This window comes from Oreochromis niloticus, linkage group LG18, assembly GCF_001858045.2.
Source record: "Oreochromis niloticus isolate F11D_XX linkage group LG18, O_niloticus_UMD_NMBU, whole genome shotgun sequence".
NCBI classification, from domain to species: Eukaryota; Metazoa; Chordata; class Actinopteri; order Cichliformes; family Cichlidae; genus Oreochromis; species Oreochromis niloticus.
Window position 1 is genome coordinate 7,733,740 of NC_031982.2, and position 7,550 is coordinate 7,741,289.

General features: G+C 45.4%; 1 long non-coding RNA gene across 1 annotated transcript; it reads left to right on the forward strand.

Moving 5' to 3' along the window:
- The first annotated feature begins 1,530 nt into the window (after positions 1 to 1,530).
- Positions 1,531 to 1,999, forward strand: LOC112842926 (uncharacterized). Its single transcript, XR_003214982.1, has 3 exons — positions 1,531 to 1,555; positions 1,630 to 1,741; positions 1,817 to 1,999. It is a non-coding gene; the product is annotated as an uncharacterized LOC112842926 (long non-coding RNA).
- Positions 2,000 to 7,550: the final 5,551 nt, after the last annotated feature.

Genomic DNA, 7,550 nt, shown 5'->3' on the forward strand with positions numbered 1-7,550 from the left:
AAATAGCAGGATACATCCTGGACTCGTTGCCGCTCTATAGCTCCCCCTCACACACATATACACTAACAAATACACACACTTTCTCTTGTTTCTCTTTTTCTCTTAATCGCTCTTTCCCAAGATCTTCTGGAAGCCTTGGTGATTTCAGGTAAGTATTATCCTTAGTTACTGCCGCACTGTCAAAAGTTGAATTGGGTTGTTTCCTTCCCTGTGCGTACACTATGCATGTCCACTACGTAATTGTATTTTATCGACACCATCCTAATTGTACTCCTCATATTTCTTTCTATGAAGTATGAGGAGAATATTTCTATGATCCATCTTTGTTTTGGCTGTTGGCCTTCCTGCACCAGCATTGGTGTCTTTCAGGTCTTCTTTCTGCTTCTGCTGTCTTCATCTGCTAGTTGTTACCTTAAACAACAGTATATATGAGTAACCTGGGGTCCGTTCTTCGTACCTCGCTAAGTAAGTTAGCTGGATTTGACTGTTGACGATTTCACGTGATCTTGGATCGTTCGGTTCTCCGAAGCTCATCTGGGACTTGCTGTCATAGCAACAGATCCGTAAGTGTAAACCTGCTTGGGAGCAGGCTTACTTTATGTAAACAGGATTAGATCGCGGCCACTCAGGTATGTCCGCTTCAGTTATACGAAAGCAACAGCAATATTTCTCCACTGTTTTACCATAAATAAATATCATCAATGTAACTAAAGATAATGCAGTATTTGATTCTGTTATTGATGTCATACAGATACATACAGGTCATTTCCTAAAAAAAGGGAAATGTACTATTAATCATTCTATTTCATGTATTTGATTATTTCAGATGTAATTCATATTTTAGAGTAGTAATAGTAAATTACTTCGTGTAATCAAGATGAGAGACCACAGCTATAAAAGCGAAGGTGGATTTGGGAAGTCTGTCGCAGCCATGTCCTGTCCGTTTGTACGCGAGCAACCCATTGCGGAAGGTGCAAGATTGATAAGGAGAGTTCTCAGAATTCAGCGTATATTGCGGGATAGACAGGATCCTTTAGCTCAGCGCGACAGTGTGCTCATAGAGAGATATTGATTTTCCCGTGAGGGTATTATTTACTTAACCAACTTGTTGGATCCCTATGTTAAGAGTTCCACTCACTGTAGTCGGGCACTAACAACTGCACAAACTGTGTGCATTGCCTTGCGTTTCTTTGCGAATGGCACGTTTCTGTATGCTGTTGGAGACGCAGAGAACATTGGCAAAAGTGCTGTCTGCCGTTCCATTCGCAAAGTATACCTGGCACTCAAGCATTTCCTGGGTGTGTTTGTGGTTTTTCCAAGCCACGTAAGACCACAGGTTGTCAAACAGGGCTTTTTTTCTATTGCAGGTACATTAAATTCGATAATGAATGTGATGCAATCATGACCTATGTCTGTAACTATAGCTCGATTGTCCGCAGGCTTCCCTAATGTGATTGGTACCATAGACTGCACACACATTGTGATCAAGGCCCCCCCAGGCCCCAATGAAGGGGATTTTGTCAATCGAAGGGGGGTTCACAGTATAAATGTGCAGGTGAGTAGTACTAATATTTTTGATGGTAATATATAATGAAAAGGAGTGTGTTCACATATAATGAAATCTCTTAGATGGTGTGTGACTCTATGTGCCATATCACAAATGTGGAAGCTAAATGGCCCGGATCAGTGCATGACTCAAGAATTTTCAGAGAGTCAGGGTTATGCACATTATTTGAGCGTGGTAAGAAAAAGAGACTTATTTTGTTATTCCATACTTATTTTGGGCCTAACATAACAGCATTTCTCCATTACACAGGGGCCTACGATGGGATTCTCCTTGGAGACAGGGGTTATGCATGCAGGCAGTACTTCATGACACCGTTCCCTGACCCCAACCCTGGGCCACGAACCCGCTACAATGCAGCTCTAGCCAGGACAAGGGCACGCATTGAAATGACCTTTGGGCAAATAAAGGGAAGATTTCAGTGTCTGAAAAGTCTGAGGGTTACATTATTGTTGCATGTGCTGTACTGCACAACATTGCCACCATCAGAAAGGAGAGGACTCCTGTGGTGGAGGTGCAGCCTGATGATGACCTCCAGCCAGTGCACTTGGACCAACCTAGTGGCAGAGCTGCACGGGACAGAATTGTGCAACACTATTTCGAATATTAAAAACATGACAAAACATATTTTTCATTGAAATTTATTTGAGCATCTTTTTCTGTCTCATCAAACAAAAGCCAGTCATCATTTGCCAGGAAAAAAATATATACTGTATCACGCAAGGTCATCAATAGTGCTCTGTATGAAAGTGTATTTTTACTTACTCTGAAGTTCCTTTTGAAGCAACTCGATTTCTAGTTGAACTTTTTGCCTCATTAGAGCTTGAAGTTTGATTTCACCTAGAAGCTTTTGTTTCTTTAGCTCAGTATACTCCATTTTTTGCTGGAGACTTCTCTTATAGAGCAAACGAATGTCACCCTGTTTCAGTTGTAGAGACAACATTTCACGGTCAATACATGTCATATAGGAAGTAAAATTAATTACAAGACTGCCCACCTCTGTATCAGGCCTCTCTGCCGGCCTCTTTGCCTGCAAATCATACTGCAGTCAGAAACACATAGAAGTACACAAGTAGATACAAATTCAGGCCAAATTATGCATGCACTTACAGGGACTTCCTCCAAACCACAGTCATCTGACAGGGTTGCTTCACTGTCCTGTGCAATGGAAACAAAATGGTGTTACAAAGGGATGTGGTACAGCCTATTGGTCTAAATAATTAAAAGAAAGATTATATATATATATATATATATATATATATATATATATATATCTCCCAACTTACTGTGCATGCTTCAGTCACCCCTTGCATGGGAACAGGTAGAAGTGATGGAGTGTTATGTAAAACTACACACAAAAAAACCCACAATGTCAATAAATGTCACAGTACAAAAAGCATTTTAATTAAGGCAACAACCAAATATTTTACATTGTACAAATAGAATTATGAGCTCATTTACCAGTTATGAAGGTGCTGCTGCTACTGCACCCCGGCTGCTGGTCTAAGGAAGAGCTGCCCCCAGGGATGCCCTCAACAATGGGTCTGGTGGCATTCAACCCTAGGGCCAGCTCCTCTGCCGGGGTGTGACGAGGGGGTGCAGGACCACCACCTGTCTTTATTTGCTCTGCCCTTTTCTTGGTTGCTGTTATAAACAAACAAACAGATTATTTCAGGGTCTCTTTTCAAGAGACTAAAAGCAATATAAGTGATAAATATTACCATTCTGTAGAATATTCTTATATTTCACTTTTACTTGTTCCCATGTTCTAGTGGGTCCTGTTGTGGCTCTAATGTGAAAGAGGATATAATGTAATATAATATAATATGATATAATATAATATGATATAATGTGATATAATATAATAAATTACTTACGAGTTTAATTTGTCAGCAACTTTCTGCCAGCCCTCTCTCCTTGCTTTTGCAGCCTTTGCAGTGTTCCCTTGCGTTTTAATTAAGCTCTGAAACTCCTGAAATCCCTCAATCAAGAGTTCTTGCTCTGCTGCCGTAAAATACTGAGCGCGCTCCTTCGACATCTTCGCCGACCAATCAAAGGGTTGCCAATCAATGTTTCTACTATCGATGCGTAGAGCCACCCAGTGATCTCACATTACTTCATCCAGCTGTACTAATCGTCAACAACAGGTGTGTTCGGAGAACCGGAATGGCGAGCTCAAAGTTGGCGCGATGATTTGATCTTGGATGTGTCATTTGATCTTGGATGTAGTAAGCAAGGTACGAAGAACGGACCCCCGCTCTCTACCTCTACTGTGTGTGTTTTTGTTTTTTTGTGAGGGGTGGAGTGTATATTTCATGTTTTCTTCTCCTTTGGTATCCAGAAATGTTGACTATAAACTTGTTGGCACTACTGGACATTGTAAAAAGTGTTTATTGGGCTTTAAGCAAACTACTGTTTGAATTTGAGTCTAAAATGTATTTTTAAAAAAAGGTTAGTTTTTTGGGGGGTTTTTTTTACATTATTGTTGTTGTTTTTTTTGTTTTTTTTGTTTTTGTCCCATTTGGATCTCTAGCCACCAGAACTGTTGTCTTAAGGCCAAGAAAGATGCCAAGCGGATTTACTTTACCAAGTGGATCATCATGGTCTTGACATATTGGTCCATTTGATTGACCTTTATTATAATTATGTATTTATTTTATTTTATTTTCGGTTGTTACAGACGGGACAGACATGACTGGGGGATAGGACAGGGAGAAAGAATGAAAGAAAGAGAGGGAGAGAAAGAAAAATAGAGGGGAGAAGAGATGGTGAGAAAGGGGGGAAGAAAAAAACAAACAAACAAAACACCTGGATCACCTGTATGGAGAAAAAAAAACAGAAGAGAAAACAAACAAAAAAGAGCAACATAATAAATACAACACCATCACAATAAACTAGCTAACAGTAGATAACAGTAGATACTAAATATTACATGTTGTTGTGCAGCACGCAAGATAGACAGCGCACAATGTGCTTTGAGGTAGCAGCCAAAAAAGGTGTAGTTTGTGTCTGTGAACATCCGTGTGCACACCTGTGTGGATCAGCATGCTTGTATTCCAAAGGTTTCTCCATGTAACGATCTGCTAGGGAGTGAGGGGAGCCATAGCCCTGTCCCCCAGGGCATGAAGCAGGTATGGAGGAGATCCAGGCCCCAGACATTCAGAGGCCCCAGAGTACGAGGACCCAAGGAGGACCACCAAAGGGGGGGAACTGTGCCACCCTCCTGGGAAGAGCTGAGTAGAGCCCCAAGTGAGAGGTCACCCAGCAGCCAGGGAGCAGAGGCCAGAGGGGATTGCAGTGGCGTGCCCGCGGACTCTGCCGGCAGCCAACTGTGCCAGAGAGGACCGAGCTTCAGGCCCAGAGGCCTGAGGGCACCCCACCCCCGGAAGGAGCCCAGCCGGGCCACAGGCGCCAGGCCCCGCCAATCGGCCACCAGGAGTGAACCGGTACATACATGAGCGCCCAGCCCCAGTCGACAAGAACCACCAACACACCAATATCTGAGGGCATCAGCCACCAGCAGGGAATGTGGTGAGGGGAGATAGGCCTCCGTACTTTGGAGGGCCTGAGATATTCCCAGAGAGATTGCGTCTAAGACCCAACCTGACATATAGACACAGACGAACGCAGACGCAGACGCACGCAGACACAAATGTGCATTCCCACCCCCATATACACAACCAAATACTCGGCACTCACCCAACGTGTAGACAGACACAAATAGACACTGCACAGACAATCACACTCCCCAAACATACTCTATATCCCAGGTCCAGGTACCCCCGCCCCCAGAGGGGCAAGCCGCACCTAGACCCAGGAGATGTAACCCTTCTCTCTGGGGTGGAGGCAAGCGGACCGCCTCCTTATCTGCAGTAGCAGGGAGGCCCCGCATCCCAGACCCCAATCTGACGGCCAGCCCTGACGGTTGACAGAACCAGGGTGAGTGAAGACCCCAAACCTCCCTCCGCCCGCTCATATGTAGTGTTGCTGTGTGCTGTTCTAAAGTGCATTTAAAACACAGGAGGGCATGGTGCTTCATGCCAGAGAGCAGCACGGCTCCTCCCGAAAACCCTCAGTGTCTATATGCATTTAAAATTGAGGGTAGGGCACCAGTGCCAGAGGTGGGTTGGAATACACCGACCATTCTCTGGATGCTGTAAAACGTGCCCACCCCCAAGGCCCTATATGTATGTGTTATGTGAGAATGTGAGTAATGTGGATGTGTAGGTTGCAGAATAAAATTGAGGCACAGGCGGCCAGAAGGGGACAGAGGGGGAGTGCCTCCCCTGCACCCTGGTGACATACCTGCACCCCAAACCCTGCATGTGTGGGTGGGTGTGGTAGAGCGGGAAGAGGGAGGCAGCTGAGGATGGGGAGGGAAGAAAGGGAGACGCAAGCGGCCCCTCCCTGGGGATAGCTCCCCCGCTGACCCCAGTAGGCACCCCCACACTCTGGAACCCACCAGGGCAAGGGGTCCCAGGCCCATCCGGACCGGGGCCCACAGCAGCAGCACCGCCCAGCCCCACTAAGTTCAGGGCAGCCCACCCGACCCCACCGCAGAGAAAACTGCACCCACCCCATCATCCAATCATCTCCCAAACTACACAAGACAATAGACACCCAGGTTGAGTTCATTCTCTACCTCTCCTATATCTCTCCCCCACCTGCAAAGTGAGCTCCTGTAGAGAGGAGGCCACCTGCAAAGATATAACAGCCTCCCCACCAGTTGGAGAGCCCCCTAGTTGGGCCGATGCACCAGAGGTCCCCTGCACTGAGGCTGAGCCCCCCTGCACCCACCCGCTTACAGCCCCGGCGACACAACAACCAGGACCCAAGCCCCCAAGGCCCAGCCAGCACCCCAGACCGGGGGCAGAGCACCCCCAGACCCCACGCCCGTCCCGGACCCACCCAGGGGCAGTCAGGCTACCAGGCCAGTAACCAACGTCCGCCAGCACAGACCCTCCCCCATCTCCGCTGTACGCAGCCACAAGGAAAACACCATCTAAGAGCCACCAGAGCCCCTAACCAGGTCATGGCCACATCCCCCGGGTTAGGCCCTCCAGGGAAAATGTCCCTAGGGACTCCCCAGATGCCCTAAGGCCGTCCCTACCCCCATATCAAACACAATAGCAAAGGCAGGACCAAACCATGACCCCCCACCCCCACTAGGTGATGAAGCCGATCAAAGGAGCCCAAAGGGATTGATCAAATGTGGTGGCAGAGGCTGTATCAAGACTAATGTGATCTATTAGATGGTTTTTATATTGGTTAGAATTAAGATTATTTTTATTTTTCCAGTTAATGAGGACCATTTTCTTGGCAATACATAGGGCTGTAAAAACAGTGTGGACTGTGTTTATCTCTGTAGTGACCTCATCCAAGTTGCCCAGCAAGCACACTAAAGGGGAGGCTGGAATGTTACATTTCAGACACTTTGATAAGTCTTCACATATCTCACGCCAAAACTTCTGAACTGGTGGACAGAACCAAAGGGCGTGGATGTAATTGTCCGGTGTATTGCCTTGACAGTGTGAGCAGTTGTTGGAAGACGTATAGCCCATCTTGAACATCCTATGACCAGTATAGTGCACTCTATGTAATATTTTGTATTGTATTAATTGCAAACTGGGATTTCTGATCCATTGAAAGATTTTTAAGCATATCTGAGACCAAAGATTTTGGTCTAAGCTGATCGATAAATCTGCTTCCCATTTTGCAATAGGAAGGGATATTGATTCATCTATTTTAGAAAGTGTTCTGTATATTTTAGACAATAATTTGGGGGGTTTTAGATAAAAAAAATGTACCACACTGTAAAGTGTAAAGTGTAAACTTTACTTTACTTTACTTTACTTTACACTTTATTTAATTCCTTTGCAACTCCAATCTGGAAAGTTTATCATATCATATGTCCGGTTTGTTCCAGATAGGTGTACGTTTGCATGGGATTAATGAAGACGCTGTCATTTTTAGAAACTCCCACCAT